The following is a 12953-nucleotide window of genomic DNA, read 5'->3' as shown; positions in this document are numbered from 1 at the left end:
CTGCTGCCTGACACCTGCTGACATTCACTTTGCCCTTGCTTAAATGAATTCCTTCCTTACCTCCACTCGCCAATCTGTTCGAGAATTTGTTCTCATTCAGAGTCAAGAACCCTCCCCCTGGCCAGGCTGACGTTTCACCTAGTGCAGAGACGCAGCTGCCCAACAAATAATACCTGGAAGCTTTGCCAAAATCCAAGAATAAAATACTAAATAGTGGATCAGTGAAAGCACTTAGGAGTGGGTAATAGAAGAAATTAGCGCCAAAAGGCTCTGGACCAGAGAGGGCTGGGAGGGAGGAAACCAGTGTTTATTGAATGCCTGCTGTGTGCCAGGTATTGTACTACATGCATTGAAAATATAATTTCTTTATTAGATTCACTAAAACTCACTGAAGTAGAAACAGAAACTCAGAGAGGTCAACTAAGTTGTCCAGGGTCACAGAGTGGCAGAGCAAGGATTCATATCTATGTTGGCCTGTTCCTACATAAATGCTCTTATTGGAACCATAGGGAGGCTGAATTTGGCAGGACACACTGGCCACCATTTGCTACAGGCATGGCTGCAATTTAACATTGCAACAAGCTAGCATTCGGTTTCCCAACATATTGGACACAAAGGTCTCATGGAGAGAACTGATGTGTCCAGAGGGCCTGCCCCACTCAGGGCAGCCCTGCTCATGAGCTCCTGGCTCTGCATCCACTAGAGTCCCAGGCTTTTGGGGAGTGTCCTCCGAGGAGGAAGCAGCATTCCACGTCCAGATGCAGACAGCTGTGTGCTTCCTCCGGCCAAGGGTGACTCATGCTGGGACAAGAAAGCTGCTTCTTTGCCTGGATTCCCTGTTCCCAAATCCTAATCTGGGGAAAGCTGCCTTAAGCTCCCTGAACACAAGACTCTGTCTGGGTAGCTGGCACACAAGATGGGTGGGGGGACCGATGACGTCCAAAGACAGTAGAGTCCAGAACAAAAAGAAATTCAGGGCGGGAGATCCTTTTTTCTCTCTGGCAAGGCTCCTGTGGCCATCTGGCTGAGGGGGTTGTTATTCAAACCTCTGGATTGTGGTCTGTTTGTTTTAGGAGTTTGCAGCTGATTATTTTCATCAGATTTCATACAACCAACTGCACTGGTTCCTCAGCCAGCAAACCTGTCCAGCCAGTGCTTCCTCTTGGTGGATTCACAGTACCCCTCACAGAGAACCAGCAATGGCACTTTTCTCCCATCAACAAACAGCTGCTAGGCCAGGCCAGGCCAGGCCTTTACCTCTGGACATCTGGGCCGACCCACCAGATGCTCCAGCTGACATCAACTGGAGAGATGGAAGTAAAGGAGGGGCATTGGGGGAAATCACAAAGCCCCTGTAATCAGACCAGCTCCAGTGGCCTTTGGTGTTGTCTGAACACCAGCTCTGAAAAGGCAGCACCATCCTTTCTGGGCATCTGCACTGTGCAGAAAGACAGGACGTAAGGATCTCTGAGAGGCCTGAGTTGGGGCTGGAGATCCAACCTCCATTACTCTTGCTATATGGCATCTGTTTCTTCGTTGGAGATTGGACTGCCCCTGAACTGTTGTATGCAAATGTATGCACATATAATTACATATGTACAAAGCTTAAGGCCACATCTGTGCAAAACAGTTTCTCAATAAATACTATTAGTTTCCTCCTTTCACTTCTTCAAGCACAAGATACACTGACCTTTGTGCTCCCTTGGCTCAACAGACAGGTGAGAGGGCTAGTGTTCCTCCCTGCGGGGGACAGGGTGCAGGGACTATGTGCTTTCCTTCCAGAGGCGACAAGAATGACCCATGTCTTTAAAGAAACTGCAGTTACTTTTTACCCAGAAAGTCAAATCCAAAAGGTTTGGTAAGATATGAGCTCGGTTACTCAATATGCCTTCTGGATGTCAGCCTGTCCTTGAGGTCAGAGTGATGGGCCAGGGCAGCTTAGCAGGAGCAGAAATGGAGCAAAGAGACCATTTCCTTTACAGTAAGGATCACACAAAGCTTTGTATGAAAGTCAGGCACCCTCTTATCTAAGAATGTGGGTTATGGCAATTTCTAAACCAAACACTATTTTTTGGTATTTGTATTTTAATTTCTCAGAACTCCTCACTTTTGCCTTTTGGGAAAAAGGAAAATAGGTATTCTCACCCCTAGCCTTCTTCTTCTTCCCACCACAGAGGTGGCCCCAGGTCCCTGGTGCTCCCCTCTCTCAAGGTGAGCAGAGGACTCAGCTGGGGTGGGCCTGGCAGCTGGGCCTGCAGGGAAGGGTTTGACTCCCTCCTGACCTGACACCCGTCCAGGCCTTGCAGCCTGTTTCCTCAAGGTCATTTAGGTCCCTACACCTGGACCCCAAAGACGTGAATCCTGACCCCAAGCCTCAGACCTATGGCTCCTAGACTTCCTCAGAAGCTCCCAGTGCCCTAGAACCTGCCAGGGCCACCACTCTTAACTGCTTCGGGCTTCTCCCTGGACCTCCAAATGCCACTGCTTTGAGCCAGCCTCCGATGGGACCCTTTGCTGTGTGGCTGAAGTGGATCACAGCAGCCCAGCTGCAGACCACCCCACTGCATAAGGCCGAGGTGCCCTGGGGGTCTCTACCCTGGAGGAACCCACTGCACACAGGATGAGAGTGTTAAAGGAATAGGAAAATGACAGGAACAGAGCTTGGAAGGGTCACCCCAGAGAAGAAGAATCTACTCAACCCAAGCTGTGGGAAGGGGTCTGGGGAGGAAATCCTGTCCAGCTAGTTTAAAGGCAGAACAAGAACAGAACGGGACAATTTTTGTTGATTTCCGTGGTCACTTCTTTCTTCACCATAACTTGTCCCTTTTGTGGTTGTCTACTTCCAATTGACTTAGTTTTACCTGTGAACTAAAGATTCAAGGCAGAATCTTGTCCTAAATTAAAAACTCTGGATTTCTTTCAGTAGATAAGGGAGCCCTGGATCCCTGGATGTGGAGTTAGACCCCTCAGTTGAGGCCTACATCTCCTGATCTTTAGACATGACCCTCACCTCTCTGAGCTTCAGTTTCCTCAACAGGAAAGCAGAGAAAATAACTCTTCCCAGCACCTCACAGGGCCCTCACAGGGTTCAAATGAAATAATGACTGTGAGCCTGCTTCATGAGTGGGAAGCCCCTCTGCCCATGTGGGTGTCCTTCACAGCAGCAAGGCCCCTCTGGGGCTGGTCCAAGAGCTCCCCCAAGAAACTGGGCAGCAAAGAGAAAAAACCCAAATCTTCATTTTTCCACTCTTTGCATGCCTGTAATTCCAGGGTTTGTTGGTCAACAGGTGCATTACAAGTGAGCTCTTAGCAGGCCTGCCACTTTGTATCTTTCACCTGCAACTGTTCCTCAGTAGAGAAATCCATCAATTTGCAAGGTCCTCAGAATGAGCTTCTGATTTGCCAGATGGGTATGGTCAAGGGCAAGGTGTGTGTGGTGGAGCTGTCAGAAAAAAAGGAGGAGGAAGGGAAGGACGGAGCCCTGCTTGATGGGGAGGGAAATGCTCACACCCGCCTGATGCTGGGGAAGCCTTGGCGAAGGGGGCAGACCTGCTCCCGACCTCTCTGAGAGGTCCAGGGAAGGAGAGCTCTGGAGGGAAAACCAGAGCTGGAAGTGGCTTTCTATTACTTTTCAACTGCCTTCCATGGGAAAACAGGAAGAGAGCATTCAAGGCAGGAGCTCTCAGAGGCTGGGTTCTCAGAGCTGGTAGGAGCCTCCCTGACTTTTCAAGGGGGTGGGGGGTGGGAGTGGGCAACTGGGGGAAGGAAAGCCAACCAGCAAACCTGCTGAAATTGCCATGTCCTGGTCTGGGGCTGAGCTAAGGGGACGGGACAAGCACTGGGTCTGAGTCAGGTGCCTTGTGCACGTGCGCGGCCTTGGATAAGTCACCCCTGTCCTGTGGGCCTTGGTTTCCCCTCATGTGAAGCTGTAGGATTGGACTGCACCATCTCTAAACGTCTGATACCCATGTCAGGTGAGAAACTCAAGGAACAGAGGAGGCTGGCTGATCACTCGATCCCACAGCCCTCCGTTCCATCCCCCTGGTGGTCCCATCGTTGCCGGCACTCATGTACTGAGTTCCTAACAAAGAAAGATGCTCACCCACACTGATAGTTTTAGTCTGTTCGCCATATCATCCTGTTCACTTCTCCCAACAGCCCTATGAGAAAATAATAAATATAGTTGGCTGAGTGATATTATGTGCCCAGCATTATTCCAAGCCCTTTATCTATTTCATCTTTCTTAATCCTCACCATAATCACATCAAGTATAGGTACTATTGTCCCCATTTTGCCAACATCCCCTTGCCCTGCCGCAAGTGAGCCAGTCCAGGGCAGGGCTCCTCTAGGAGCCTAAAGCCGCCGAGCCTCTGCGTCTGGCCAGTGTAATCTCCTCTAGAGCTCTAGTCCCCAGGCAGCTCCCGCCTGTTTAGTTTTGGCCCGTTTCTTCCCAGCTGTCCTTGGCTCTAGTCTCCCTTGAGAAATCCTTCTCCTGATGCAGCAGGAAGAAGCCACTCGGGTGGGCTGGGTGCTGAGGGAAATGCTGAGTTACTCCCCACAAGTCTGCTCCTCCTCAGAGAAGGGCTGGCCTGAATGACTGTCTGTTCTAAAAATCTGGCCCAATGTTCTTCCTTCCTTACTGGCTCAGAGGACTGGGAGTCATGTCTACTTGGCCCAGCCCCGCACCTGCATCCGTAGCATGGCCCCTCTCTCCTGCACACCCTCACCTTCCTGGCAGCCCCTCTCTCCCTCTCTGTTGGCTCCTTCCATCACTGCAGCTCAAATGCAGCAGTTAGAGGCCGGATGTAGAGTCAGGATACTGGGAATCAGATCTGGATTTGTCACTTACAAAGTGTGTGGCTCTAGGCAGGGTCAGTTGCCTGGCTGAGCTGTGGTTTCCTGCCTGGAAACCGGGATGGTGATGGAGAGCCACTTCTGCACCATCCCCACCTGTCTCCTACCCCTGGATTATGTATAAATTCACTCAGTAGATGGGCTGGGCATGGAGGACACTCTTGTGAGAAGCTCTGAACAGGCCCTGCACTCCAGGAGTGCACAGTCTAGTGGGGCAGGGAGGTGATGAACAGGCGGTTACAAGAAGCACCCTGAGAACTGCAATGCCAGAAGTCAGGGTGCTGGGGCAAGGGGAGGAAAGGCATCCAACGCAGACTTGGGATGCCACAAAAGCTTCCTAGAGGAGAGGACATCAAGCTGAGAGTTGAGAGCTGGTAGCAATCATCCCTCTGAAGGAGGGAAAGAGCATTCCAGGCAGAAAGAAGAGCTTTCACAAAGGCCCAAAGACAAGAGAGGATGAGCAGGTTAGGGGACATGAACATGGTGTGATTGGGTTGGACCATAGTGTGTGCACATGCAATCGAGCATATGTGTGTGTGTGAGTGTGTGTGTTTATATATGCAGGCATGTTGGAGTAGGAGAGGGCAGACAGGTGAGCCTGGGGAGGTGGCCATGAACTGGCTCACACAGAGCCAGACTTTGGGTATTATACAGACAGCAGTGGGGGTCCACTGGAAGGATTTTTAGCAGGTAAGGGACATGGTCAGAAATGTATTTTAGAAAGATCCATCTTCCTCCCATGGGAAGAGAGGCTCTGATTAAAAACAAACAAACAAAAAGATTGACAATATCAAGTTCTGTGAGGATGTGGAGCCACTAGAACTCCCATACTCAGATACACTGGGAAGTGTGCACTTAACCTGCACCACCATCTTAGAGACCATTTGGCAATACCTCGCAAAGTTGAAGATATTGCATTCTTGACTTGACAACTCCCTTTTTTGGTTTCTATCCACAAAGAGACATATGTGAGGATATTTACCACAGTACCACTTGTAATGGTGAAAAAGTAGAAATGACCTTTCCAGACATCTGTAGGGGAACAGCTCTGTAAGTTGCAATTTGTTCTTACGATATGCTTGAAGCATTTTGCAATTAAATTTCAAGTGGATTGGTGGAGAACAAGACAGAGAGGGGCAAGATCTGCTGGGGAGGCTTAAGCGGTACCCAGGTAAGAGGTGTTGGTGACCCCGAACAGGGGAGGGCCCAGTGGGGACAGGGAGAAGCAGATGTAAGAAGTGAAACTCAGAAGGTAGAAACAGTGCCTCTCTGCCTGCTGTGGTGTCTTCCTCCCTTCTCTTCTCTCTGTCCTCCAGGACGGCAGGCATCCTTAACGACTCCAGTCCTCAGACATCTCTCTACTCTGACCTCCTAAAGCCCTTCCAATACTGGTCACTCCTGGAGTCATTTTAAGCAACAGTGTCTGAACTTGTGGTGTCCATATGGCTCATCTCACCAATAAAACCATATAGGTGAGCAGGGCTAGAACCTTCTCTCGTGCTCCTGATGGGTGTCCTTCCAGCATGTCTGTGTGGCTAATTGCTGTATTCCAGGGCCTCACACAATGCCAGATCCATGGTCAGTGCAGAAGAAATTCTGGTTGAGTGAATACATGAGTAGATCATCGGATGACTAAGTGGGTTCCAGAAAGAATTGAGGAAATGAGGCAATGTGGCAGGCCTGGATTCAAACCACAGCTTTGCCATTAACAAGTAGTGACCTTGAGAAAGTCACTTCACCTCCTTAAATCTGTTTCCCCAGCTATAAAATGGAGGAAATGCTCATCTTTCAGGATTAATGCAATTATACAGACTTCCCCCTCTATCCAAAAGCAGAACATTCCTATGAAAACTTTTGTAAGCTGAGATGGCATAAAATTAAGACGCAGTTACCACTGATTTATATAGAAAATGTTTGTATGCTCCAGACCCAAAAAGTAACCTGTCTTATTCTTTTCTGATATCCTAGGACACATCTTGCTAACGAATGCACAAAATAAATCAAGATAAAGCACAGATGCTCACAGACACAGTTGAAAGCTATGGAGGCTTGATGCTGAGAAACTGAGCGTAGTTCCCTGGAAGGAGCTCGGCGGGGGCCACTCTGCTCAGAGCACAAGCTGCTTCTGTAGTAGCGGCTGCAAAGCAAACGTGAATGCTATTTTAGCTTTTACCCTTTTTTCATAAAAGTGAAAATTCTCTTCAGATCTCTTTCAGTTAGCAAAATGGTTCAGGAGTCCCCCCTAATCCATGTGGGATATGTTCTAGAACCCCAGTGGATACCTAAAACAGCAGATAGTACCAAATGCTACATACACTATGTTTTTTCTTATATATACATGCTTATGATAAAGTTTAATTTATAAACTCAGCACAATAAGAGGTTAACATAACTAATAACAAAAAAGAACAACTGTAACAACATACTGTAATAAAAATTATGTGAAAGTGCTCAGTCTCTCTCTCATAATATCTTGTACTGTAGTCACCCTTCTTGTGATGGTGTAAAATCATAAGACACTTCCGTGATGAGCTGAAGGAGCTGAATGACGCAGGATTGTGATGTAGCATGAGGCAACGATTGACCTTCTGATGCTACGTCAGGAGGATCATCTGCTTCCGGGTGGTTGACTGGGCATGAGAAACTGAAACCATGGAAACTGAAAAAACTGCGGATAATGGAGGAACCACTGCACTATGTCGGTCTTTTGTAAAAGTGAGGTGGTGTAATTCAGATCTTCAAAAAGGAGGCCATACTTGTATATTTATTTATATACATGCATATTATATATTATATAAATTACATCCATAATATATTTCTAAGATGCCTACTGTTTCTTCTTCAACTACACTCCTGTTTCATAGAAGTCTCCTTGTTCCTAGCCCAGAAAATGTGTCTATTGTATCAGGTGACCCAGTCCCTTCTGAAGAGAGCTTATGGAGGGGTGGACCTCTGACCCAAGCTGGGCCGATCAGACTGTCTCTCCCAGCCTACTCTAGCCATGCCTTGAGATTACACAGCCATATGTTTTATCCAATGAGCTACAACATGAGAACCTGGCAACTTTGGGGAAAATGGGACACTGTCCCCCTCTCCTGCCCCATATCACAATCTACCATGCGGGTTATTCCTGTCTTCCCCATAGCAGTTGGCTTAGGTCCTGGCACTGAGAAGGTGCTCAGGTAACATGGGTTCAGATGAATTGTGTTGCATTTTAATGGAATTGGACCAGGTTTTATGAGGGCTGGTTAGCAGAGACAAATCCAAATCATAGGAAGCATATTTTAAGCAATTAGAGATGTTTAACTTGTTGCAGAAAAGGCTATGGACAGTAAACACGAAAAGGCATCTAATGTTCTTTGTGGCTAAAAGCTACAAAGAGGCAAGTGTGGCATATACCAGGAAAAACATCCTAAAGGAAAACTGCTCAAATACTTTGGGTTATCTTGTAAGACTCCCTCTTTTGGGAAGAGTGCAGGCAGACTGGCACCACTTGGCAGCTATTTAGGCACTGTATGAAGTGGCTGGACTAGATTTTTTCTACCTTAGATTAGTTTTGTTCTAGAAGACCAGCAAAATTCCTTTTAAGTGGGCATGTCTACATTTATGCTTTTATTTATTGTTGTGCCCTAGATGAAATTGTTAATCAAAGTTCTAGTTATTAATGAGACCTCTTGGAAACCTTGGCCATGTGTTCTGAAATAAAATATCAAACAAAGAGCATCCTTGGAATAACTGCTATGATTTATCATTTCAGTTTTTATTATTACTTATTATCATTATGTATATATGAATAGTTTTATTCATGTTGGATTAAGTTTTAAGAAAAGTTTTTTGTCCTAAAAATGTTAATGGGTTGTTTGTCTACTTCAAAAGAAATAGTAACAAGAAAATTGTGTAGTTACAGTGTTAACCTAGAAGTAGAAAGAAAAAGCAAAGTTCCAGCAGAGTGCATGGCATATGCTCAACACATGAACATATCCTGCTCTTTTTCTTTCTACAACATGCCCAAAGTCACCGAAAAGACAAAATCAAGACAAAGGCCAGCTTACAGAATCCAGTGGGACCTTGTTGTCTGTGTGATACCAGCTGACTGGGGAAGGCTAGACAATTTTCTGAAATTGTATATGGAATAACAATTCCCCCTCCCCCATCACCATACTTTAATTCATCCCCTTGCAGTTTACTTCTGTCACCAAAGAGAAAACATGCAAAGGAGAATAAATGGAATAGTTGGGGAAATTTGGGAAGTTCAGAGTAGAAAGAGGAGGTATAGAAGCAGAGTTTGTAGAACAATAGAAATAAGACGGCTTCAGCCTCCCGTCCAGTGGAATGAATCAAATTTAGGAAATAAACACTAACTTATAAACAGTTCCTGCTGATTTGTAACGAATCTCACCTTACTTGGGGCTGAGCAAAGATCCCCAGCAGAAGTCTAACCAAGGTCTGCCATGGTGGGAGAAATCTAAACAGGCAGTGAGTTACAGGGGACTAGAGATGTTCATGTGGCTTTAGTTTGAAGGCCTTAACCTAAGTCAGAATCGCATTTTAGCATAAAACTGTGGGGGCTGATTTTTACACACAGATGGTAATGCTTCTCACTGGCTTGTATATGCATGGGCACAGCAGAAAGGCAGAAGCCCTGGGTACACTGGCAAGCTTCCGGGTCAAAGACCCTTGGCCAGCTGTTTCAGCCACCTCCCCTGTGGACAGGAAAGAAGAGTCTGAGGCCTGCCGCTGCCATTTACTGCAAGTCATGACTTCGAGAAGTCCTTTATTTCCTCTGACCCTTAGTTCCTGCGTCTATGAAATGGGCACATGAATGCCTGCTAACCCTGCTGTCTCATGGGATTCTCAGGAAAGACCAAATGACCTATTTTGTGTGGAAAAGCCCTGTAAGGTTTAGAGCATGGCTGTGATGCAACGAGTTATTATTACTAATAATAAACAAGAAGAATGTGTGACAATGACCAGAATTTCCTGTTGAGACAACAACTTCACGAAACCATTAAGAAAGGTAGGATGTTTGTCAGTTCCACAATGAGAGTTATGCGCTGGTATTGTTTCAACAGTCTCCAGGGAATAAAGGGCTTGATAGCAATAAAGAATGAGCCAATTTGTCCAGACTCTTGTTCTCTTTAGAATCCTTTCAATAGCTTTTTGTGTCTTCTCAAGTTTTTCTCCTGCCAATCCCTTCAGTTGGTATTTTCCTTAAAAGAACTTATCTTTCCACATGCTAATACTCACATAATTCAGGTCTGTGAATACCTCCCCTTCCAAAGTTGCCCTCAGGCACAATGCTGGACCCCCAGAGAACATCTATTTCCTCAATGACCTCAGAAGTCTCTTCTGCTACCAGGAAAAGAGGGAAATGCGTGCCCGACACCAGCCCAGTCCACCGGAACCCCTTCAGCGGCCCCCATCAGCTCAGGACAAGAGGCTTTCATGTGGATACCAGTTGCCATTTATAAATTGGTCAAAGAAATGAGTGTGGGCAAAGCTCTCTGGGGGATACACACTGCCTTTCTTATGCAACAGAAGGCTTCTTTCTTGTTAGTCTAATGATGCCTGCTGGTGATTTTGATGACCTTTGGGCTGTCGTTTTCATTTCATGTCATCACACACAGTAGCCAACTGCCCTTCCCCATATCCTGCCATAAAGAGTCTGTGGGTTCTGGTCCCAGATGGTGGACCAAAGCCTTACACTGAACTTCTCCATCTCAATTTACACTAAAAAAATCAAACTACTGTAATAATGGGGAGAGTCTGCATCGCCACTGGAAACTTGGAAAGTGTTCCCTCTTTGGTTAGAATTTCATAGGACTTTTCAAATCTTAATGTGCACACAAATCATCTAGGAGTCTTATCAGAATGCAGACTCTGATTCAGCAGGTCTGGGATAGGGCCCAAGAATTTACATTTCTAACAAACTCTCAGGTAATGTTAATACTGCGGTCTCTAGACCACACTTCGAGGAGCAAGAAATCAGAAGACAAATTCAGGGAAATGGTTAAAAAGACATAAATGGTGAAAGAAAAGTTGAAGAGAGAGCCAAGAACTGCAGTGGAGCTTCTACATATAGAAGAACAGAAGAGAGGAAATAGAGAAAAGAAGCTGAAGTTGCATATAAGTTTCAACTTTAGAAAAACTTGTTAATCTAATTCATATCAGTTCAGCAAAGCAGAAATACTACATAATTATTTCTCAAAAATCATTTGAGAAAATTCAATATTCCACCATCATTATCCTCTCCATCAAGAGAGAGAAGTATATTTTCTTAAAGTGACAAATGGACGCTAATGTAAGAATCACATCTAGTAGGAAGCTTAATGGTATCATACTAGGCCTATTCCCATTCACATCAGCAACCAGAAGGATGTCCACTCCCATCAGTGTTATTAACTGCAAATCCTAATCCAGACAACCAAAAACTAAAATGAATTTAGGGGTGATATTAGCGAGATTTGTGTTCAGTTTTATGTATTCACGGTTTAAACAAAATAGAAGCATCTTCCACTCTTGCCCAGGTTGGAGGAAGCAGATCGGGCTGGCATATCCAAGACTCCAGAGACTCAGACCTTCCCGGTCCTCTGCTCATGCGCCCCAGAGGTGGCCCCCATGCCGCGGCTCGGCCACAGCAGCACACACGTGAAGTCTCAGACCTCCAGAACATTTAGTGCTTCCTAGGGCCTCCTATTCCCTCCCATCAATGTTCAGCCAACATATGCTCTACTAACTTTATAATATACCATGCTTCTATTGTTCTCTAAGACAAAATTTAAATGTTTAAATAATATACCAATGCATATTAAACAAAATAATATATCACCCTAACAAATAAAGCTAAACTTGAATAATGAACATATAATAATATCTAGGCATTTTTTAAAATGAGTCATAATATAAAATTATCCTAACGACTATTTAATTGTATCATAAAAGGGCAAGAAATATAACAATACACTAGAAGCCGAAGAAAAGAGAAATCAATGCAGAAAAGAAAGTTCAGAAATAGTTCCAATTATATATATAAAGTAGTAGATGCTCCTGCTATTGTTTCCAAACAATGAGAAAAAGACACACGGTACTGCAGCTTGCTAACCACATGGAAAAAAATAAAATTAGATGCCTACCTTACACCATTCACAAATTCCAGATGAATTAAAGCAATCCATGTAGAAATGAAATCATGAAAATATGACTACAAAATATGTGTATGTATTTAAATAATCTTGGGATGGGGATAAAGACTTTTAAACCTGAGAAAAGATGGCACAAAAAGTGAAAATATCAATTGATTTGATTCTTAAATTCAAAGGTTTGTATAGGTCTTTTAAAAAGTCAGAACTGAATTAGAATAGAAATAAGGAGGATCTGGAACAGACCTAGCTAGATGCTCCTAGTTCTTCCTTAGCTCTACTAAGAAGGGTTGTAGATCCCACCAGACTCACACTGTAGTGTTGCCTGTAGGCTAGCTGAAACTTGACGTGCACAGATAATGTTTAATTATTCAAAAAGTAATGGTCAACATGGATGAACCTTGAAAACATTATGCTAAGTGAAAGAAGTCAAACCTAATAGGCCACAAGTCATATGATTCCTTTTTTATGAAAAATCCAGAATAAGCAAATCTGCAGAGACAGAAAGCAGATTAGTGGTTGCTGGGGATGAAGGGGAGAGAGGAATGGGTCTGACTGCTGATGGGCACAGGATCTCTTTCTGGGGTGATGACAATGTTCCAGAATTAGACAGTGGTGATGGTTGCATAACTCTGTGAATATACTAAAATCCACTGAACTGTATACTTTAAAAGGACAAATTTTACAGTTTATGTGAGTTAGACCTCAAGTTTTAAAAAAAGTATATGCCACAATTCACCACTGAGAGTGCATTCATTTCTTCTCAACTGACCCTGTTGTTGTCTCTGTAACATAGTTGAGTTAAAAGAACTTCCTTAGGCTATCATTAAGACATGGGTGCCTAAGCAAGACTCATTTAAGGGATCTTTACATCCTGATGGGCTCAGGTGGGCTAGCCAGGTACATGCCTATGTCTCCTCACTTCATGATCCAGGCCCTACACAGGGCCTCTCTTATTTG

The sequence above is a fragment of the Manis pentadactyla genome, chromosome 3 (genome assembly GCF_030020395.1).
Source record: "Manis pentadactyla isolate mManPen7 chromosome 3, mManPen7.hap1, whole genome shotgun sequence".
Taxonomy (NCBI): domain Eukaryota; kingdom Metazoa; phylum Chordata; class Mammalia; order Pholidota; family Manidae; genus Manis; species Manis pentadactyla.
The sequence above is the reverse complement of the archived record's forward strand: the minus strand, read 5'-3'. Positions refer to the sequence as shown.